General features: G+C 36.7%; 1 protein-coding gene across 1 annotated transcript in view; it reads right to left on the bottom strand.

The window, feature by feature from the left end:
- LOC133519363 (solute carrier family 12 member 4) overlaps nucleotides 1-24942 on the bottom strand; it is a 296551-nt gene that overhangs the window by 173424 nt on the left and 98185 nt on the right. The window lies entirely within an intron of this gene.

Raw genomic sequence — 24942 nt, 5'->3', positions numbered from 1 at the left:
TTTGAGTATGTTGCTTCAAAAACCGTCCCCTACAACTATGCCAAAAATCGCTTTTACACGAGTTATTTCCCCTATTTGGCATTGTTTGGTCTTCGTTGGGTGAGCTATGGGACAAAGTGGTCTTCCAGCAACTTTAATACATCTTCGTATGGTACTTCTTCTATCTTCTTGGGCAACGCTAAATCCGCTGCGAGTTTGTAAGTACCGTCAATGAGTGTGCTAATTAATATCGCTCGCCTTTGTTCGCCTCCCGCGTCCGACGTCGCATTTATTTTATTTGCCACAAACCATTGTAATAAACGTGATTTAAACGTTTTCCAGGTCTGCGAATGGTGATCAAACGTAGGCAAAATTCCGAAATGCGCACTGGACATTTTTATTTTCGCGTGTGCGTAGGTAGATCGCCGCCAATGTTATATTCGGGAAGGGCGCGAGTGAAACAACCGATGGCTATAGACACACTGGTTTATTACATGTAGTAATGGAAGCGGGGTGGTGCGCTCACGCACACATACATAACAATAATCATAAAGTTCTATTAGAATAATATTAGTGGGCAGCGTATATTAAATATTGACGTTATTTTGTGTTAAGGTGGTTCGACTAGGTTACCCAAAGCTTAAACCTCACTAGATGGCGCCACAATTGCAAATTTTGAGTTTTAATTTTTTTGTGGAGTAGTCTTGGTATTTCTATACTGTAAATTATGTTTAGCGCACTCTTTAAATAAATATTGAACTATTACAACAAACATTGAGCACTTCATTGTACAAAAACTACCCCTTAATGTCGACAGAATGTTTCTTGACTCTATTTCTAAGTATCACTCACACATTCAAACAGTCTTACTGGGATCCTTGTAGTAGACAATTTGGCACAGCGTGAGTAGGCTTCAATAGCGTTTCGGTATGTACGTGGAAATACATGCAAGAGGATGTGGGTTCGAGACTCATTAATTTTTTTTTTGTTATTAGTATTATCAAGTACCTATTATTAATAAATTATTTTATGAGAAATATGAGCGTTTTCCATAAAAATATTAAAAATCTGATTCTCACACATCATGATATTTTTGGGTTCTTCCAACTCAGAATCACTAGCATAATCAGTCCTCATGCTAAAAAAACCCGAAAATTTGTATTGAAATTTTAGTTTTACATTGAAATTTCTTTCACACTAAAATGTGACGTAATGGTATGGATATTTTAGGATATCTTTTTTTAATGCTAGGGTGGAGAAGATTCTAAGTAGAATGAACCTAAGAAAGTCCAAATTTGTAAGTCAGAATTTCCGGAATTTTTTTCAAAAAAAAAACGCTGTTTTGTTCTAAAATTAAAGCAATCCCTTACTGCCCAGCCTTTAAAAAAGTAGGTACTATTTTACAGTAGAATTAAAAAAAAAAATTTACGATACATTTAATTAAATTACAGTGAGTTACAAAATTGCATGGCCTTCTATTTATAACCATTATAAAAAGAAATGAGATATTTACCATGTTTGTTTATATTATTGATTTCCCGATATTTTGACACAACTAGAAGTTTCACACAATGCCTAGAGATAGAAAATTATTTATTTATTTTATTTATTGTCAGTTTCATTCAACGGATCACATCATATCCAATTTATGTGTTTATGTATTGCATTGTTTTCTACCTAGTTGGTTATTAAATTCTGTTACTGTAATAATCTTTATCTACATAAAATATACCAACGAAAGTTTAATAAAGTATATATTAAAATGAAGTACACAAAATAGCGGCACGCACGATTGTCATGTCTAATTCCGTCACTGTCTTAACTATGGCCCGCTTGAGGGAGTTAAGATTTGTGTGGGGTTTAGCACAGGCTTTCTCCTCAATAACCTGCTATATGGCATAATCCAGGGGGTTAAGATCCGGGCTGGAGGACGGCCAGTCTTCATGGGCAATAAAGTCAATTTTGTTCCTTCGAAACCAGGGTTGAGTTGTTTTTGCCTTATGTGCAGGAGCTGAGTCCTGTTCAAAGATCCATGGCTGGTTTTGAAATAGGGTGTGGCTTGAGGGCTTCACTATTGGTTCGAGAACGGTTTCCAGTTTCCGGTTTTCACACCTTTTTCACAGAAATGAATCTGTGTTAGCCCTGAGTATGACACACTCAAAATCATGTTTGGCGGGTGCCCACATTTGTGCAACGCAATAGGGTTGTTTCCATCTACAAATCTTAGGGCATAATTGTATCCCAAAAAAATCTTTTGGATTATAAGAACATGTTAAACTACTTTTAGGGGACCTGTAATGACCATATTTTTGTAAATATTGAATTTAAAATATCTTTTGGCACACGTCACGTGACCAAACTCGAAACGTCATTGAAGATTCTGGTGACGTCACAACTCTCGGATTGACACTGTTGACAGTTAGGCGATTAACAACAAATGATAAATATCAGTTGACAGTTCGTATCTTCTACGTGTGTATGTAGTTATGTGTCAAACCATAAACTGTGACGTCACACAATTTTCAAAGAGCGTTTTGGGCGCGAAAGCATCTGTCAAAATATATTTTGTTAATTTAACATATTTAAAGCCGTTTTTAGTATAAAAGCTGAATTTTAAGCAACTTTTAGTTAATACAGAAAGTAATACAAGCGTTTCAAAAAATTGGAATACGATTCTCTTTTAGGCCCCAATTCATTATAGATACGACGAGATAAGCGTTATGTGTGGTATATAATTATAGCTCACAAATCCACCACATTATATCATTTTTAATTTTTTCGGTAGCATTTGTTTTAACGGAAATAAAGAGGTTGCAAATCGAGTACCAGAACTTCAGAACAGATATCATTTGATATTTACCAGTCGCTTTTCGGTGAAGGAAAACATCGTGAGGAAACTGGACTAATCCCAACAAGGCTTAGTTTTACCCTCTGGGTTGGAAGGTCAGATGGCAGTGGCTTTCGTAAAAACTAGTGCCTACGCCAAATCTTGGGATTAGTTGTCAAAGCGGACCTCAAGCTCCATTGAGCCGTGGCAATATGCTGGGACAACGCTAGGAAGAAAGAAAGAAATCGAGTAACAGAACTTAGTAACCAACTAGGTATAATAGTTATGATGTAAATGTCCATATCATGTTGGAGTCATATATGTATTAGCCAACTAATTATTCAAGATCAATACACTTAGCTCCCTTAGGTATTCGCCTAAGTACAATCTCGGGCAAAATTGAGTTTTATAAAAGTGAACTAGTTTCTAACTTTCTAGGTCATATTTTCTATGAATTGGTCATTTTTGTAGACTCCAATTACAGTTACACTTTTCCTGGTTTTTCGCGGACCAGAATATCGATGATTTTTGTAACTTGATTTAGACGTTGCTTTCATTTTCAATCCAAAAACACATAAAATCACAATTCAGAACATGCGGCAGCGTTGTTTTCTATCAAGTACCTGAAGCACCAGGGCGGCTACCGGGAAAATCGAAATTCGTCAATTTCGGGCATTTTTCTCTGTCACTCTAATTACGTCTTAGTGAGAGTAAAAGAGAAAGATCCCCGCAATTTGCGAATTTAGGTTTTCGCGGTAGGCCCCCAGGTCCTGTCAAGTTTCAGCAGTGTTGCCAGGTGAGCGGAAGAGAATTATCGTACTTGAGTGTCAATATTATTGTACCGTTGAAAAAAATATCGTACGCCAATCAAAAAGGCAGCCCCTAAAAATGTCTAGCAAAATAAGCTTAAATTTCCAATTAATAATAAAAAAAAGACAATTTTCGTCTAAATTGCGCAAAAAATCTGTTTATGTTTGTGTATTATAGACTCAAACGGTATACAGGAAATTGTGACATTTTAAACTTTAAACTTACACCAAGGAGCCGAACACCCAAAAGATACTAATTTTAGCCTATTTCTGAGAGAAAGTGTCATATTTTGCTTCAAATTACTAGACTTTTAAGGTGGCATCATTCAAGGGCTGAAATTATAGTACTTTAGTGTACGATAATGCTCTTTGGAACATTACGTCATACCGGGGCCCAAATTATCGTACATGTACGACAATTATCGTACGCCTGGTCACACTGAGTGTCAGTGTCGACAGAGTCAGCTAAAAACGCGTCAAACATCGCAACGTCGCGCCGATGGCCGTCCGAGGCGGGGTGGCAACGCCGCAATGTATTTGTACACGACATTTGTCACACACACATGAGTAAAATTTATAAAAATATAACGTTGATTATTGCATGATTTCTGTATGAAACAAAGTTTTTCTATTAATTTAGCGCAAATGAATATTCGAAAGTAGATAGATGCGCAACTATTTATGTAATAATATTGTGTAATTAATTAATAAATAGCGATTGTTTTTTGTATGAAAATCGAACCACCTTAAGGTAGAAAAACAAATGTTTACATTAAACGATCCGTCAATCACGCACTAAAAATAATTTACTTGTAAACAATTTTGTTCCATAAATATTTGAACTTCGAAGTAAAAACACAGTTTTGTACATATACCACTTAACGTTAATGACTTGATGAACAGCCCGATTCAAACTGTAAGATACGTCAAATATAATATACGATATGATTATTTGTTTGAGGAAACGTGACTTCTGGCACTGACATATCCTACCTAATATTTGACGTATCTAAAAATTCGGATCGGGCCGGAAGTATTAGCACTAAGCAGTGTTGTTTTCTAAATAGTGGAACGTAGTTCAGCTTGGGACCAATCTTATTTGTAGGCTTACTCGCAGACGAATTGCCTGATGGTATGCAATCACCTTTGCCTATGGACTCCTGCAACACCCGAGGGGTTGCAGGTGCGTTGCCGGTATTCAAAATGGAAGTACGCAATTTTATTGTAGGTAAAATATTGGAGTCCGTTAAGGTTAAAATTACATCGAATTGGTCAATGAGAAAATCAAGCTTAATAAATACTTTACACGAAATTTATTTTGAATAAAAATATGATGAAAAAGAATCACTAATGTAGTGTTTTTTTTTCTGAAAACGTATCTTACAAACCGACATAAGTGCCGCAATTTGTATTGCCTGATGCGTCGTCGTACACGCACTTGGCCGGTTTTATACATATTTACACCCCATTTAGACACCTCTGCAATAAGAAAATCTAATCGAATATCTGAAATCCACCTGAGAATACAACCCGTAACATAGTTAAGAGCGAGACCCAGTTATTAGCTGTAAATAACAGCCAACTAGCAAGGGGAGGCGATGGGCCCAATAGATAATTTTCTACTCTGCGCTCATGTGGAGATAAAACAGGGGGCGACTATGATGTAATATGTATACTTATTTGTTTATATCTTCTTAGGACTCCTGTTTATTTATGAAAATAGCTTTTAGTACAAAATACATGAATAGTGAGCAAGGCCAATGATGTTAAAATGAATTTGGTATCATTTTAGGAGTGTTAATACGCTTCGACGCATGTTTACATATTAGGGACATAATATTTGTAATTTTATTTTTGTTTCATGAATGGTCACTTTCGATAGGTCATATAATATCCATTACAAACTATATATATTTATTCAAAATTACAAAAAAGAGGCACAAATAAAACTAATACTCTACATGGTACAAGACGTTGGTGTGAAAAGTGCCTTAGCAATTTTTTTGACGGCGTCCGAGCCTAGTCAGTAATGACTACAAAGGGGGTTCGAATCTTGGTAAGGGCATTTATTTGTATGTTTTATATCACAAACATTTGTTCCAGAGTTATGGAGGTTTGCCTTACACACTTGCCTTACTGAGCTGAATGTGTAGAAAGATCCTATAATATTTATTATTATAATTAAAACCCACGTATAAACAAAGTATAACATACTTTGGAGAAAAATACAAACTTAATATTTTTTTTATTTTTCACTCACCACTACTAATAGTTCCGTGTATTGGATTGGATGATTATAAAAACACCCAAGTAAGAAACAATGTTCTTTACCAAAATATAAAAGTTTATTCGATTTCCATTACCGCGTTACCTCTTTACCTCCATTAAAATAATTAAAAACTTAACGAGGTTGGGTCGCCTTGTCCAGAGTTATCGGTAAAGGGCACTTTAATGAGTCGTTATTGTGGGTATTTAACAATATTTGGGTTTGTAAATTTATGAAAAAAAATAAGGACTTTATAATAGATGTTATTATCGGCGTGAAAAAAGTTTCACGTTTTGACACCGCACAATTGGAAGAGACAGTGTCATTATCACTCTGTAACTTAGATAACTGATCATGGTTATGTACCGCCCTGGTGGCCAGGGTAGAGAAGCGCTAGTAGCCTAGCGGTAAGAGCGTGTGACTTGCAATCTGGAGGTCGTGGGTTCAAACCCCGGCTCGTAACAATGATTTTTACGGAACTTATGTACGAAATTTTATTTTATATTTACCAGTCGCTTTTCGGTGGAGGAAAACGTCGTGAGGAAACCAGTTTAATCCCAATAAGGCCTAGCCTACCCTCTTGATTGGAAGATCAGATGGCAGTCGCCTACGCCAATTCTTGTGATTAGTTGCCAAGTGAACCTCAGGCTCCCATGACCCGTACCAAAATACAAAGCTAGGAAGATGATGATCATCGGTAGGTACAGAAAACAGGAATTGTCATGTTGGTGAAATAGGCAGTAAGTATGGCTTACTCTTTTAGTGAGAATGTGTGAATAATATATGTTTGGTTCCAAATAAACTGTTTATTAATGTTACTTACTCACAAAAAACAACCAAATATTCCAAGTTATTTTATATTAACACGGCCCCGAGCTTACAACATTCACTTTTTGTTCGGTCATATTTGTTTTGGAGGAGTTCTGAGCGTGCCAAGTTGTGCCGCCGTTTATTTTGCGCCAAATTGCTGTGTTAGCTACGTTTATTTAAATTTGAAAGTTAGCTGTAGCAATTTCACTTTACTTACTCTTGGTACAAGCTGGTATAATGTTCCTCGTAAAACATACCTGAAAAAAAAAAGAAATATAAATATTTTATAATTGTTATAAACAAAAACAAATATAATCATGAATGAGTTTCGATAAATCTGACGGAGTCATTCTAGAAAGCAGCAGCAATAAATAAATGATCCCTTTTCACGAAACATCCAGGTAAAACAACCTGAGAGTTTCATAATAGGAATATAAATATTATCAAATCTAAACACGAAAATATTATAAAACTAAAGTTAAACCCAAATAGAAATAATTCTAGCAAATTAAAAAATAAAACCCTGAAAGTAATATTACGATATATTTTTGAAGATTATGTGGAGTGGAGACAAAGAGTTTAGGGTCCGCTCAGCGACCTCATAATACGTATAAACATTACTCCAAGAAAAACGACTGCCATCGGACATTCCAATCCAAATAGAAAGTAGGCCTTAATGAAAATAGCCCCATTTTCTCGCAATTATTTTTCGCTACAAAGAATGTTCTATCTACATACTTCATGGTCTCATTTTATTTGTACGATATGATCCTAAAGCTCTCGTTAATCGCTATAATGATCGTGTTTTAGATTACACCTAAAATAAACAACATGAAAACCGTAGAAAAAAGTTTCTCGCTAAAGCGTGTCCTGTCCCCATTCCAGACAAGTCCGTCGAGAAAAACATTTTTCCAAACTTTCCCTTACACTCCCCACATAAGGCCGCTGAACAATCCTCTTGCTCGCATTTGCAAATTTGTCCACAACCATGAATTATTGACAAACTTTAATATTTATGACCGCTAAAACCCCCGATAGTTTCAGAGCCTTTGTTTATTTATATAGAACAAACTTTGAGCAACTATTGCGTAAATATTTGCGAAATCGAATCTTGATCTTTTGAGGTGGCTATTTGTTTGCAAATTTCCTCGTTTTATGTGATAAAACTTCAATGGTTAAACTTTCCTATCGATTCAAAAGGTCACAGCTTAGCTGTCAACCGTAGGCTCAGTAGAGCAAATCAATTCTAAGTCCGTAAACGCGGTACGTGAGTCCTTTACGCTCTGACGTCCCCAATTTATCGTCGGACGGTCATTTATTGCAAGACCAGCACGCGTTCATTGTGAAAGAAGCATAACTGCTTAGCTCGCTTCATTGTGTTTTAAATCTAAATTAGTCGCCGATACGGTTTCGTTTTGATTGCATTAAATTTTGGATCACGTCGGTTGGTTAGTGAAGGGGTGGGGCGCGAGCAAGTCAAATGGCGAGCTCTGTCACCGGGCTTGACTGCTTTCAGCGAATCTCAGCGATGACTTACTGCCTTAAGCTCTGCCTGTAAAGGAAAACGAGGTAAATTCAAATACAGCCGTACAGCAGAGTTTTCTGTTTCAAATATACGGGGTGGTTTTTTTGCGTAATAAATAAGACCTTTCCTGTTTCCAAAATTGTCAGAAGCGTAGTATCAGTTTGTTTATTCTACTACGATTTAGTTTTTTGGCCTGTTTCACAATGTCCAAGTAAAGTATTGGATAGCTAATTAATAAATAAATTAACTGCCATATAAAACTTCCTCCGAGGCAAAACTTAGCACTTTATCTACTAGTTAAGCTTAATTGAAGATTGTGAAACGCCAACGATGACGTTAATCGTCAGATAAGTGGCAAGTAGCTTATTTAGCAGTGGCAGCATGGTTTCATTTTTATCACTTGTCACTATGACTGTCACTTTCGCACTTACATACTTGTTAGAACGTGACAGGCATGGTGACAAATGATAAAGAGCCGACTTTCTTAGCCCTACAGGACTTTACTTGGAGATTATGAAACAGGCCCTTAAGTCGAAATTTAAGGCCGTGTTTTAAAGTCGTCTTTAAACTTTACTGTATTCTACTGCATTTTATGTTTGATGTTATTTTTGGATTAAGAATCGAATTGTATACGTAATTCAAATTATTTCTCTAGTTACAATTTTGATAAATAACGGCCTCTTAGCTTAGTCAGTAGTGACCCTGCCTACGAAAATGTTTAACAACACCGCAGGTATTTGTTACGGACTTATAGATGTTTTCTACGTTTTTATATAAAATTATATATAATCGTTGTCTAACCCGTTACAAAAACTTTACTGAGTTCAATTATAATTATTTGTTTAGGTACTGATAGTAGATACAGTCAAGAAATTTAATTCCCAGCCCGCCTAATGTTTTAATATCGTACAGCACACTGTCATCATAAGAGCCAGCTCGAGTACGACGTGGCTTTGACATTTCGCAGTTTTCGATATTAATGCATTACGAAATGGGTAGGGAATTAAATTCCTTGACTGTATTAACCGCTATCTTTTTTGCTTTGGTCTCGGGCCGTCTAGAACGCAAAATTACTAGTGTAATATTTTGCCTATATCCCTTTTAGTCTACATCGCAAACGGTCTAGAACACAAAATGACCACTTATAGGTAGGTTAGGTTAGTTAATTATCTTTTAATGGCCGAAGGCCAAACCGCACAGAAATAGGAGCCCCGCGGTAGCGGGGCTTCGTCGACATCGCCAACGTAAAGGTAAATCGACGATACGTAGGTAAATAAAGGTCTAAATAATTGTAGTCATTTTGTGTTCTAGACCGTTTGCGATGTAGACTAAAAGGGATATAGGCAAAATATTACACTAGTTATTTTGTGTTCTAGACAGTCCGAGACCAACCCGCTTTTTTGATTATCAGTGAAATTATATCTTTGCAATAAATTCTACGAATCGTTTGTACCTATAGTATAGACGATGGATTTGAATTTATTTAAATCAACACACGACGATGTTTCAAGCATGATTTCTAGCCCGTGTAATGAAACGTAACGTCTCACTATTCAAACGTCATATTTAACTTGGGAGCTACATTTTAATATAACTTCAACCGCTTTCACCGCACCCCGACTTGCCTTAACCGCACGCTTGCTCCAACTTCCTTCGCTCTGTAAAAGCAAACAGCCGCTGTCTTTGCAGTAAATAAGGAAGACTTTGAGAAAAAACACTTTGAGGTTATAATTTATTCAGTTGCTTTCAGCGGCCCTCTGTGACGCGGATTACAAGGATGCTGCAAGATTCCCTTTTGGTCTCGCTTGTATCTTGTATTCTTGTTTTTATTAATTCGTGGTTTTTCGTTTATATCTGGAGCCTGTTTATAGCATAGCTACGTAGCGTCGTTTCTCAGCAATGCCCTGGAGCCCGATAGAGATTTAAAAAATTTTTACGGTTTAGAACTTGTTTCGATATGACCATGTTGATTGTCTTTTTTTTATGATAGAGAAGGCAAACTAGCAGATGGATCACCTGATGGTAAGCGATTTCCGCCGCCCATGGACACCTGCAACACCAGAGGGGTATTTAAGTGCGTTGCCGGCCATTAAGATGGGAGTACGCTCTTTTCTTGCATGCGATATGAAGTGAAAATTGTCCGTGAGAAGCGCGCTAATCACCAAGACTATCGTCGAAATCGTATCAAAACCTCTGCAACATTACAAATTGTTAAAAATTAGAATCGATCGATCCATGGATTCTCAGTAACTTCATAATTTAGTGTTGAAATTAATCTTGAAGAAGGAAGGATCTTCGATGAATATTGTAACGTTGGTTTCTAAGACAACGAATATAGGTTCTTGTTGATTTAATCAATATTATAATCAATAGAAGCTCAACCAATACTAAACTTGCTTTGAAAGTTGAACATTCAAATCAGTTAAAAAGAAAACCAGGATGTAGCATCTCGCTGTCCTGAGTAAGTATATAAACTTAAAACTAATAAATTTACTCAAGTAAATCACTCCAACGATGAAGCTGTTATATGAATTTTTTTCATGATATCGTCATGTACCCGTAACATGCTATAAAATAAAGACATATTAAGTGGGAAGAGAAAGCGTGCCTGAAGCGCTTAACGTTCCATAATACATTCTAGATATCATTTAATTTTATACCTTTCTCACTTAAAATAAGTAATAAAATTGAACGGGGTTTTAAAAGATACGGTGTATGCTCCGCGCGGCAGATTAGCTTTCAGTACGAACTCAGTCACTCATAAACCGCCAACGCACGGCTAATTTCCACCAACTTGACGCGAAAACGCTCGTAACTCTGCTGACGAGATAATTCCGTTTAGGATTTCTACGGATGCCTTTTGGATTGTCGAAAGCACCATCAATCTTTTAGCGAGTTGTCAGTGAAGCCACGGCATAGATAACAGTCGTAATTTAGAGGATGATCACTGTCTTAAAAAACTGACTTTCTGTATACGAATATACATTTGCTCTCTTATCATGAAAGATTTTTCGAGAAACTTCTTTGAAATTATGACGTTTACTTAACACTTTCACAGGCTGGGCTATCAATATGACTGCTAACTTAGCTTGGTCTGACTTGAAAAATGTCTCATGATATGAATACGAGTCGTTTAACTCGGTTCAAACTCAAACCACAGTTGTGTTGTGCAGAGCAGAAAAATCGTCCTAAAAATTCTAAAATATGACTAAGAATTCCGTCGGTATCCTTATCATACGCAGACAAGCCATATTGACGTTCGCATGCCTTTATCAGCACCACGGCTTTACTTAACCGAAGTAACGTAAATTATTCAAATATTCCCTTACGGTGCCTCATCACTTATCGTCTTCAATTTGCGTGGGTAATATTTAATGTGAACCTTGGATAATGTGAAGGATGGCAACCCAGCTACGTTTAGTGGGACTGAAAGGCAACGTGACTCGGAGGCCATTTCGAATATATATTTTCTCGACCCGCCAATACATATATTTTAATTATTTAAACTTTATTGCCTAAACCGACTTCTATATAATATACGGCGGAAAAAATTACCATGGCCTCCAGTGCCCAAGAATGGAATCGGGCACGATGGCATGGGTCGCAATTTCCAAGTGTATGACAATTTCCTGGTGGCTTGTGGCGCCCCCTGAATAAGATCGAACCATACTGTTCTATCTTAGGGATAGTCAGGGGGCGACGCAAGCCAATTTACAAAAAAGAGGGCAAATGGCGGACTTAACGTCTTAAGGCATTCAGTGAACCATCGGGCTAAGCGGAAACGGTTAGTTAGGTTAGTTTGGTGCAGGATTGTAGACAGTGAATATGAGAATAGACAAAAGTTGAGATTACTATGATAATATATCTACGTAGACAAATACAATACGGACAAGTACGAGCGAAAGGCATGATATTTTAATGACGTCAGTTAGATGTCAGTCTGATATCAGTGTACGTTCGTATGAGCCTGTTTGTCTGGCTTATTTTCATCATTATCATATCATGTATTGCCCACTTCTGAGCATAGGCCTCTCTTCGGCGACGCCACTTAACCTGGTCCTAAGCCAATCTCATGCAGAAGTGACCCGCAATATTTTGAACGTCGTCCACCCAACGAGCCAACGGACGCCAGGCAATCCTTTCGTCTGAAAGCGGCCACCACTCCGCTAACATTTTGACTCACCTGCCTGGCAACATGTCCCGCCCAGCTATTTTTAAACCATTAAATTTATTTTATGTCAGTGTGAAAAAAATTGACTAAAAATACCTAAAAAAACCTGACTTACCTTAAAAACAAATGATATATCTAAAAATAGAAAACAAAAGCTGCGCTTTGAAAATAACAAATGGATACTGTATCAAAAGCGAAATATTCAACATCTGAACAAAGTTCTCTTTGTTATAATAACCGTATTTCCGATGTTAAACAGGCAAATGAAGCTATTTAAGTCCGTATATTTAATAATAGATTCAAATAACTTCCTTGTCACGTATAAAAAACGTAACATTCATTGCAAAAAAGTTTTACTGTTATTCCCGAAAACGTAAAGTAGAAACGTTTTTCTTTGTTTACCTAATTCACGAGATTTTATTCATAGTTTCAATTAATTCGGTTTGTTTTGAGGACCAAATGTGTATATGAAACCCATTGCAATGAAGTAATTCTAAGTCAGAAATGACAGTCAAAGTCTGACAATCGTACTCTACGCACGATATGCCACGATATGCCTTATATGCGTGTAGGGTTCGCAACTTGGTCGTGACGTTAAAGATCCGAGTAGAAAGGCTTTTTTAAAATCAACTTAAAACAATTCATTCTCGAGTAAAGACTCCATATGTCAACAAATTCGAAGGATTTGTCTACGTAAAGAAAATAAACGTTAGAGTATAATAAGTGTATCATAAATTTCAGATAAAACATGCTGTTTCTTTATGACAAAAAATTTGAGTTTTTTGAAAAGGTCTCTACAAAATACCTACTCGCTAATAAGTTAGAGTGAACTCGAGTTTCGACTTAAGAGGACTCAAGTATTACCCAACACTAGAGTAAAATCCAATTTCAAAAATATTACCCATTGCTACGTAGTTAAGCACACACAGCAATAACACGCTCAATTCGCAGCAAGTACAATTTAGTCGTATTGTTATGTACGGTATAATATACAGTATAACGTCAACCCCACACGCACACGAAATGCGTCCGTCAGCGTAATTTGAAGGTTCGCTGAACGGCCTTATAATAAGTTCGTTGCCGTAGGTGCTTCGTATCCCGGGAAGGTAGGTCGGTGCTTGGCCTATATTCCCTCCTCTTCCCTCTCATGACTGCCCCCTATCAGTAATTCATTCTTTCCTTGTCACCCGTGACGTCACAACCCAATGCTTGTGTGCGTTGATCACGCCCGCCTTTGCGTTTCGGTGATTATTGTGATTAAATACGCTTGATTATTTTTTCGAGAATGGGAGGATTGTTTGGTATCAATATGGTTGCCGAATTGTCTGAGCTATTATCGTCAAGATTACTTTTGGGTCAATACACGAGTTCCGGCTTGAGATAAAATTCTTGAGCAATAGCAAGTTATAAATAGGAAATAACTGAAGATAATCTCTATCCTGTTTTTGTAGGTAATCCTTATATCTTGGAGCTCTATTCAAACGTTGTAAATGCATTTAGAAATTATGGTAATGTAAGGTAGAAGTAGTAATGCTCGACGCTGCACTAGTCACCGACATGGGCACTTTATTTCATCGAAATATAGGTTAAATTTGAACAACGAAGATTTTTCTGTATTCGAACTTAATCCTTGTCACTTTGACATAAAGTGCCCATGTCGGTGACTAGTGCAGCGTCGAGCACTAGTACTTCTACCTTATAATGTTTCCAGCCATCGTCATAGGTATCTGCCAAAGTTTGGTAGCACTCAATCAATAAATAATAAATGGATCAGTTTATAAGAAATCTATAGTATAAAAAAAAATAGTATCGTAATATGAATGATTGAGAACAAAATATACCTACATAATACTTACTGACTTAATAATATAAATATGTACCTATTTAATTATTTAACTACATATGTTGTTTGTAACAAATTTGACGTGTAAAATGTATATTAGGTACATGAATAACAAATTTAAAATTAAATTGTTATGCGAGGTTAATATACGTAGATATATTATGTTTCTAACTAATTCAATTCAATATTTTTATTTTGTTTAATACAATCCATGTTAGTGTTAGTATATAGCATGGGAAAAGTTATAAATCTATGTTAAAATGCGTGGCGTGGAGCGGCGCGCGGCGAGCGGCGGCGCATGCAGCCGTACCCAGCGCGCGAACTAGGGGAGTCCCAGCGCTGCGCCAGCACGTTTAGAATACTGAGGGCCTACCGCGAACCACGTTCGACGTGTTACCTCCCTATCTGTACGAATTTACAAGTGCGACAGAGAGGCAACACGTCGAACGTGGTTCGCGGTAGGCCTTCTGTTTGGGCTATGGCGAAGACGGTTTAGTAAGGACGCACCCCGTTTTCTAACTATTGCGTCGAAACAATCAGTATGCGCCTCGGCAAACATAGTTGACGCGGTGCAGTAACGCAGCAGCCCAAACGGCACTCTAAACGTTATTGTATAGCACGCGCAGTGCATTATAAATAAATATATTATAGGACATTATTAATAAATATTATAGGGACATTATTACACAAATTGACTAAGTCCCACAGTAAGCTCATAAGGTTTGTGTTGAGGGTACTTAGACAACGATATATATAATATATAAATATTTATAAATACTTAAATACATAGAAAACACCCATGACTCAGGAACAAATAACCATGCTCATCACACGAATACATGCCCTTACCAGGATTTGAACCCGGGACCATCAGCTTCGTAGGCAGGGTCACTACCCACTAGGCCAGACCAGTCGTCAAAATTATTAATTAATTATTAATATATTGTATGCCTACTGAGTTAAAATTACTCACAGATTGCACGTGTGACGATATTTTGTTATTTAATTTATTTTATCCAAGTTTCACCCAAATTGGACATGTCATTAAGCAGTCTTAACGAATTAAAACCCTATAAATTAAAACTTTTGTTTTTATTAACGTGTGTAAACCAATCTAGTTTTATGGCACTCCGAAAATAGTCCGAATACTGTGTACCCACTCTAATAAATTCCCACTTTGATAATAAGTATATTCTAACGCCCTCCCAGCATTCGGAATGTAATAAGCTAATGCAGTACAACTCTGTTCAGGGGAAAACAAACTAGATCCCTGTTTGACACGCACCCAAATCATGTAGAGGTTAAATTTATAAGTAGAATCAGTATACAATTCAATTCGTTAAAATTTTTATACCTATTACAATACACGATGTTTTTTTTACATTTCGTTAATTTCAAGGGTGCATTTCTGAGTTAATAATAATTAATATAGAAACTTTCTCAATTAACTCCTAATTAACTCCATTTCGGAAATAATCAATAATTTTATTTTTATCTTATAAGACCCTTACGAGCGTATACACTTGCTTTAGGGCCTGTTTACATATTGATTAGTATTTAGTACGAGTGTGTACATTTGCTACTAAACGTACGTACTATCTCGGACTATCGATGTTCGAAATGATATTGAAATGTCACAGTTTTCAATTGTGTGGTTGAATTAAAATATTATAGGACATTATTACACAAATTGACTAAGTCCCACAGTAAGCTCAATAAGGCTTGTGTCTACTTAGACAACGATATATATATAATATATAATTACTTATAAATACTTAAATACATAGAAAACACCTATGGATCACAGCGGAATCGAAATAAACGTTAATTTTGACATGTCGTTTAGTTATCGATCTTTTAAAGATCTTTCCAACTTCTTAAGCGTGTCTTAAACATTCTTCGAATCAGGCCGTTAGTCATATCCCGAAGTTAACGGAGTTAAAAAAACGCCATGCTTAATAAGCATAATATGTCTATCATAATGAAAAAAAAACCTATTAAACTTTATGGTGAAAGTGGGATTTTTTCATTGTGCAAGACATTTATATACCATTTTCTTACTCCTCTACTGTTATCTGTCATTTATACATTCATTAACACGAATATAAGAAAATACATAAAAGGTTTAATATACCCTTGGTGTTCATACTATGGAAAGTATTTTGCTTCATCTATAAGTAGTTTAATCTATAATGTTTGGGCCGGCCATTGGCGGGCATTAATCAAGTAATTAATTTCGTCGCGCTGTGCGAGTGACGTGTATTGCTCAAATTTCAGCTAAATTTCAACGCATTTTGATAGAACTAAAATACGCTGCTCTTATTAATTAATATTTTGTTGGAAAAGCGATATTACCCTGTTTCAATATGGTGGGAAATTAGGTATTTTTTATCATAATAATAATATTGTGATGATATATAATATGAAAGGTACAATATTGTGTCATAGATATATTGTTTTTACTTATTTTATTAAGATATACTAAGCGCTGGTGGCCTAGCGGTAAGAGCGTGCGACTTGCAATCCGGAGGTCGCGGGTTCAAACCGCGGCTCGTACCAATGAGTTTTTTGGAACTTATGTACGAAATATCATTTGATATTTACCAGTCGCTTTTCGGTGAAGAAAAAACATCGTGAGGAAACCGGACTAATCCCAACAAGGCCTAGTTTATCCTCTGGGTTGGAAGGTCAGATGGCAGTCGCTTTCGTAAAAACTAATGCCTACGCTACGAATTTAAATTTTGCAATCTTCTGTGACATGTAAGCTTATGTCCAAAGTTCACAACTTCCTTCTTAGTTAGCGAAGCCACGTAATTTTGAGTTCAAAGGTAATTTCATGATGTTACAATAATATCGCTAACTCGTTCATTAATTAAGTTTATAATTACTCAGTTCCCCTGAACGCTGGTTCGTCCGATTTAATGAGGCTGTCGCCAATACTGTTACAATTAAATTGTTCGGATTTGCAATGATTAAAGCCATTTATCGTTTATTTTACATTAGAATTATGAGTTATTAATATAAGTGTGATACCAGTCAATTAGCTTGATCATGAATATATATATATATTTAAAGATAAGTAGTGTTGCGAATGCAACTTATTATTGTATAAAAATCAATGCAGTAGCTAAACGCAGCCGTCGGGCTCGGCTAGTATTCGGAGGCTTTTTAAAAGCACCATTAGGAGCGCTCCACATACTCTGTATCGCGGCCAATTAGAAGCATCTAAATTTAAACTACCTTTTTGTACTGATCATATATTACAAATCACTCTTTCATCATCCTCCATACTATCGACACCCACTTTCTACATTGAACCGTTTTGGCAAGAACCCTTCTAAACCAGTACCTCTTGGAAGACTATACTTCACTTTATTATCAATCGAAGTTTTATTTGAGTCGTCGACATCCTGACCTGCACGGCGGCTACAAGTAGGTACAATTAACTTGAGTAATCTACTTATATATACAGACTTATTCACTAATCATTGACATTAATTTTTAATTCCGCTACCTAAAAGTTGTCTGGAAGAGATCGCTTTTTAGCGATAAGACCGCCTGTTGTTTACCTCTTCTTAATGTACTGTAATATTTGTATTGTTTCTGTATTGAGGTGTGCAATAAAGAGTATTTGTATTGTATTGTATTGTATTGTATGGTATGGTATGGTATTGTATTATATTGTATTGTATTGTATTGACTTAACAATTAAAGTCCGTTACCGTACCACAAGTAATGTAAAAAATGTAGGTAGCTTTAGTATTCCTTGTTAAATATTCATTTTTACGCCTATTTGAATATAAGCTAACCGCGACTTAAAATAATTTAGCTATCCAACTAAACCCAAAACCAGATTACCATAATCCCCGCACAATTTGATGTATGATTTTTAATTTTAAACAAATTAAATATGAATCCGGGACCGTCCCTCGCAATTGGCCAACTCGGGTTAATCCGGCTTGCCGGCGGACATTCCAATTTTCATATCTTATTCAAATTTCGAATTTCTGATTAGAACGGTTTCTGGGCATAAATAAGTCACGGTTTAGTAACGTAAAATTAAATGTAGGTAAATTTTTGATATCATGTATATAAAAAAATAAGCTTCAAAGGCATGTGAAACCTACGCCGAAAAACCGCACACGACTTTATTGCCCATATATTAAGGTAGTGTATAGATATTTTTGCCACATTTTTTGTACCGATATTTTCAGACGTACTACAAGGACATAATGTTACAAAAAAATAGTAGGCACTTGGCGATCCGGAACCTTCAATTATGGCGGATATTATTGGCCTGATTCCAATTTCAAGATACGTCAAATATGGGGTCTAGATACGATATGGATCGGGTATGTCAGTGTCAAAAGTGGAGTTTTTGATTAAAGAATCGTCATATCCGCTGTCATACACTGACATATCCGATCCGTATCTAGACCTATCTAGAATGTGACGTATCTTAAAGTTCGAATCGGGCCGTTCGTAGAGCTTAATGGCAATGAAAATTGGTGTAAGTGAAGCCTTAGGATTTGTAGGCTAACGCCAATAATACAGAATTACAACGCGTAGAAACAAAAAAAAATGTTTTCCTCGAAGGCTTCGGCGAGTAATCTGGAGATTACACGATGGAGCGCGATGACGGCGTTTCCGGAGGGCCTACCGCCAACATCGAGTAATTGAAATGCTTCTCTATCGCTCTTGTATATTCGAGCGACAGAGAGGCAGATAAGGTTTTAAGATTTTTCGATACTGGTGGTAGATCCTCAGAGAGCCTATCACCTATCACTTTGTTCGTTCGTTGGTTTGTTTCTTTCGTTCCTTTATATTCGAGCGATAGAGAGGCAGATGACGAATTTTCGATTTGCGATGATCACAATAGGCCCTCGGTTTTGGCGAAGTCTAGCTAGAGATTCAGATACACAAATAAACAATGATTTCCTCTGTCCACCTGTTAGACATTGAGGAGTTGATCACTCAGAAATACATTTAAAAAAACCGGCCAAGTAAGAGCCGGACTCGCACAGGAAGGGTTTCGTACCATTATCTATTCAAACGGTCACCCATCCAAGTACTGACCCCGCCCGATGTTGCTTAACTTCGGTGATTGGATGAGAACCTCGAGATTGGAAAGAAATATTTATTTTATTCCGTTTTTAGTATTTGTTGTTATAGCGGCAACAGAAATACATAATCTGTAAAAATTTCAACTGGCTAACTATCACGGTTCATGAGATATGGCCTGGTGACAGACGGACGGACGGATAGCGTAGTCTCAGTAATAGGGTCCCGTTTGACCCTTTGGGTACGGAACCCTAAAAAGCTGTTAAGTAAACAGGAATAGATAAATGATAAATATTCAAGTACCAAATCGTTTTCCTTTGTATCCTTATTTTTAATTTAATTTTGACCCTCTCGCCAGAAGATCAGCGTTGACTTTTGGGTTAGCATTATGCTGTGTCGGAACCGCTTCGCGATAAACAATTTATTTTCATTTCATTTATTGCATAGTCATGAAGATAATTACTAAATGAGATGTTAAAGTTAAAGTTAGATATGTAACTTACTATCTAATAGCTATTAAAACGTTTCGTCATAATATATCTACCGTAATTAGTGTGTATGAAAAAAAAAACGAATTATAATAAAATTGTAAAAGTAAATATATATTTATTTCTATTTTTTATTTATTTATTTACTTTTACCTTTGTTAAAAACATAATGTATAGAATGTTATTGAATTTTTATCCATATAATTGTTAGTATGGCTTATGGCTACGTAACTTAACTAATACATTATTTATTTATAATTAATTGAACCCAAAGTTTAGAAAGGTACAATCTACCCTGTCAGCTATGACCTTGAGTATGCAGTTGTGACTGCACCGCACCCGGCACAACAGAGACGCTATTCGCTTAAAGTCTGACCAGTAATACATGTAATACATGTATATGATCATGCGCCATGTTGCGGAATTTCACTGGAACTATTTTTTTCATACTAAAGTAAACTGTCATCCTATACATGAGAATAACAGCGCCCTCTTGACAATGATCATATATTCCTGGTCGGGCTTTATGCCTGATGGCATAGAAGGCATCACTTCATCCGCGGCGAACATCAGTAGCGCTGCAGTAACGAGGCAGTCCCAACAGCTTCCTGAAGGCGTCATTATATTGGATTAATAAATAAATAAACATTATTAATCCGCAAGTAATTAATACATTTAATTAGGACAAATTTGCACACATCGACTTAGTCCTATAGTAAGCTCAACAAGGCTTGTGTTGTGGGTACGAGACGATAGTTTAGTTTAGTTTATTTATTAACCATAATGTAACATGATCATTACATGGTAAGTCAGTATTTCACAATATTCTACACTATGAATTTACTATACGAAGTAAATACGATTAATAATATTAAAAATCTATTTACAATTTGCTTCAATTAAAATATTTTGTAATGATAAATATTCAGTAATCGAATAGAAGGCATGGTTTTGAAAAAAGTCTTGACCGTGTTTTTGAATACATTATAAGGTAAATCTGTGACATTTGTGGGCAGTTTATTAAATATGTATCATATGTATCATTTATATTTATAAGTACACGGTGCCCGTGAGCATTGCGAGAGATTTAACAGTATATTCCTGATCATAGGTACTTAAGGACTAAAATGTCCTATAAACTTTTTTGGAATTCGCCTAATTTCAGGGTTAAAGCCACTTACAAAAAAACATATTTTTATTGTTACTCAGTGCAAAACGCCTTTTTGATGGTGATGAGATGCCACCTAGTCCAAATATTCTTATTGATGCATGTTAAAAAGTGACGAGTAAAGACTTTGCAAAAAATAGGTTTTACAAAAAAAAGTTCAAATTATTTTTGAGTCATATTTTACATTTTATACAAAAAATCGAAAAAAAAAACTTTTTTTTTTGTGAAATTGACCTAAAGTTATACAACATTTTTTTCATCTTTTGGGCTCAGAAATGCGTGGTTAAAATCTCTTGGGTTCCTCGTGGGCACCTTGTATATAATACTTAAACACAAATAAATGCCCTTACCAAAATTTGAACACGGGTCCTCCTGATTCGCAGGCAGGGTCACTGTCGATTAGGCTAGGAAGCCGTTAATTCTGATTGATTACATTACTGGCTGCAAAGACATCAGGCCGTGACGTGTGACATGTTGTGGCGCACTAATTAATTCAAACACAATCCAACCAGATAGGTCTTAGTGTATCTGTACGGAATTAGCATTTAGCAGTCGCACGCAATCAAGCTTGTGGTTGCAACTTGCAACTATGAGAGCTTCTAGCAACAGATGTCACACAGAGTTCAACATATGTAACAACAATAGTGAAACTACTAAACAGGCAATTATGCCTATTGTACATTATTTTCAATGCAATATGGAATGATTTTGTTATGTTTGACCATTTAATTATTATGACTATTTATAGAACCATGAAATATTGTTGTTTTGATAAGGGAAAAGTGTGGACTGAACGAAGATGAAGTGACAAAAATTGAGAAAAGTATGTTGAGATGGTTTCGACACGTGGAAAGAATGAGTGAAAGACGGTTAACAAAGAGAGTGTATAAGGGAGAAGTAGAAGAGGGAGCTGGAAGGGGTAGACCTCGGTGGACTTTCTCTGATCGAATTGGGGAAATCCTGAAGAACGGCCAGGTCAAGAGCACCCTAACCGACGAGCGTGTATGAGGAATGTCATGAAAGTGAAGGAAGCCAAAGAGGTATGTCAGGATCGTATCAAGTGGAAATCCGTGGTCTCTGCCTACCCCTTCGGGAAATAGGCGTGATTATATGTAGGTATGTATGTTGATAACAAACCACAGAAGCGGAGCGTGAATCTCGGGACCAAAACGCGCAAGCGCCATGAATTTTACGGCGCTTGCGACGTTTTGGTCACGTGGTACATGTCGCGATTGCGACAATGTCATTGTTTTGTATGGCTTCCTATAGTAATAATAACTCAATGTGTTTGACCCATATATCTATAATGACGATTACGTAAAGGTAATTGAGTCGCTTAACTTCAAACTCTAATAAATCCATTCATCTGATTTTTGCAATTTTAATATTAACTTAATAGGGTACATATTTCCTAAGAGGGTCGAATGGATTCATCTGAGTTGAAGTTAAGCGACACAATTGAAGAATGCAAAACATTTTATGAGTGGGAAAGAGGCAAAGAACAAAAACTTGATGACTTTTCAGCTTCATGGCGGCCACTTGAATGCCCAGAAATGTAATATTAGCGGACTGCAAAATACGAAAAGCTGTATTAGATACGGTGTAGTAGATATGGTGGGCGATTATATATTGGAAAATACCTACTGTTACAAACGTAAATAATTTACGCATTGTTATTTCTGACGCCTTTTTCGTAATGCCTGACATGCCATGTTAATATAACGTACAAATTGGGACTAAAAACTTTGTTCAGACCAAAACTTTATCTATAACATGTCGCCTGCTAAATCCTTAAAACAAACCAGCCCCCAGCACGAATATTGTCTGCATTATGTCCTGTCCTAATAAAGCAGTTTCACGAGCTCGAGCTCCCACGTCCACGCCTCCGTCAATTAATTAAACTGTTAGCGTTTTTTGTCGACGGTTTAAAACTTAATTAAACTGGTAGCTACTTCTGTGTTGTCAATACTAGCAGAACAACTCGACTCGCCTTAATTAGCGCACCATGAACTCGAGAGACCAATTCGAATTCGTACTTGACATCAAAACGATGTCTATAGTTCGATTTTTTAGGGTTAGAAAGAAGTTAAGCGATCTTGACGTGTATTTTTGTTGAAAAACGCTCTTGAAAGATAAGTCACGGCAAATATGTAACTATTATAAATCATATACGATCATTTACATTATTTTGCTTTCAAAGGGAAAGAGTCACTACCTTTTTTAAAAGCATTCTACAATAAAAAAAAGAAGAATAAGAAGCGCTGGTGGCCTAGCGGTAAGAGCGTGCGACTTGCAATCCGGAGGTCGCGGGTTCAAGTTCAAACCCCGGCTCGTTTTTCGGAACTTATGTACGAAACATCATTGATATTTACCAGTCGCTTTTCGGTGAAGGAAAACATCGTGAGGAAACCGGACTAATCCTAACAAGGCCTAGTTTACCCTCTGGGTTGGAAGGTCAGATGCAGTCGCTTTCGTAAAAACTAGTGCCTACGCCAAATCTTGGGATTAAGTGTCAAGCGGACCCCACAAACGTACTGGGCCTTAACTAGTGCGCTGTGAGCTGAAAATTCGTACTAATATGTGTGAACCGAGAAGAAAACCTGACTGGTTTTTCCTGGTTTTTGAATCGTCGACGCTTGAAAAAGCAAACATAATACGTTGCCTGTTTATGCTTACTCGATAAAATTTTGAAAAGTAAATTATTAATAAATATCTCCATAAAAAAACAAGTACAAACTAATTTTGAGGAAGGTGGGAAATCCATTTGCCTACATCTGATTTCTATTTTAATTATTATCAAACAAAAAGGAAAGATATAGAAATCACAATGAGGTTAAAAACCGGCAAATTATAATGGTGCTAATTGGAACCAAAAGTCTGTAGTGATTTTTCCTAACAAGGTACGGTGTCACTTTAGTCATTAAGAGCAAAACGCACATAGCCAGCCACATAAAAATTACACTAAAAGCGTAGCCCATCTAGAACCCTGTTAGAAAATAGTGCCCTAGTGAAACGTTTATCTTTTCCAGCACGGCTAACGTAGATAATATAACTAAAAAAACGTCGAGACAAGCGGCAGCGGGAGGGTTAACGAGCGACTTAGCCCTCTCGTAAATAAGCGAAGAAATGAGGCTTCATAAGCGAAAGCTCGTGGGACTAATGGTGCCATAATTACCTTCTGCATTTATCAGAGCCTGACTCAGACCTAACAACCTGATCTTTTTTATACAACCGTGAAGATCGCTCACGCTCATTGTTGCATGCAAAATTAAGTGAAGGTCGCATGTGCGCGCCAACAAGACGATTCGAATTAAAACTGTCGTGAGACACACTAACATTAAACTAATTCTACGGATTCCACTCACGTGTTTTTAGTCACTCGCGCGACATGTTTTAGAGAGCCTAGGTCTCCTTTCTTAAGCACTAACAGTGCGAGCAGCGTTCACGACGGCCGTGATTCGCGTACTGCTCCGCGCCGCATTGCAAGCTGCGCGCGCGCTGAGAGAACCGGTTGGGGGAGGTCTTGCGCTGTCGTAGTAGGCGGGCATAGTGGTGTGGTGTGACCCGAACCCAAACACCACACCACTATGCCCGCCTACACACACAGTCATGACTAAAAACACGTGTGTGGAATCCATAGAATTAGTTTAACAAGACGATTTTTAAGGTCGTCTCGAATCCAGTTCAAAACTGTAACAAGTCGTTAAATCAGAATTTGGCTCGCTGTCTACGTTCTAATATTTCATATTTTTTCCTGATTTATGACGGTTGAACAAATGAACTTACGGATGACGGATGAACTTACAGAGGCAAAGCAGTATTTAGAAACATAAATATAAGAATATTTGCATTCATATAATTTACTTTCTTTAGGTGGGATAAAGAAAGTGCGCTGCGAAAAATACATACAATCAGCCATTTAAGATATATTATACATCAAGATTTGGCTAGGATCTACTGGTTGGATCTATTGAGAATGAAGGTAGGTAAGTATT

This window comes from Cydia pomonella, chromosome 6 (genome assembly GCF_033807575.1).
Source record: "Cydia pomonella isolate Wapato2018A chromosome 6, ilCydPomo1, whole genome shotgun sequence".
In the NCBI taxonomy this organism is placed as follows: domain Eukaryota; kingdom Metazoa; phylum Arthropoda; class Insecta; order Lepidoptera; family Tortricidae; genus Cydia; species Cydia pomonella.
This window is presented reverse-complemented; position numbering and strand designations above follow the sequence as displayed.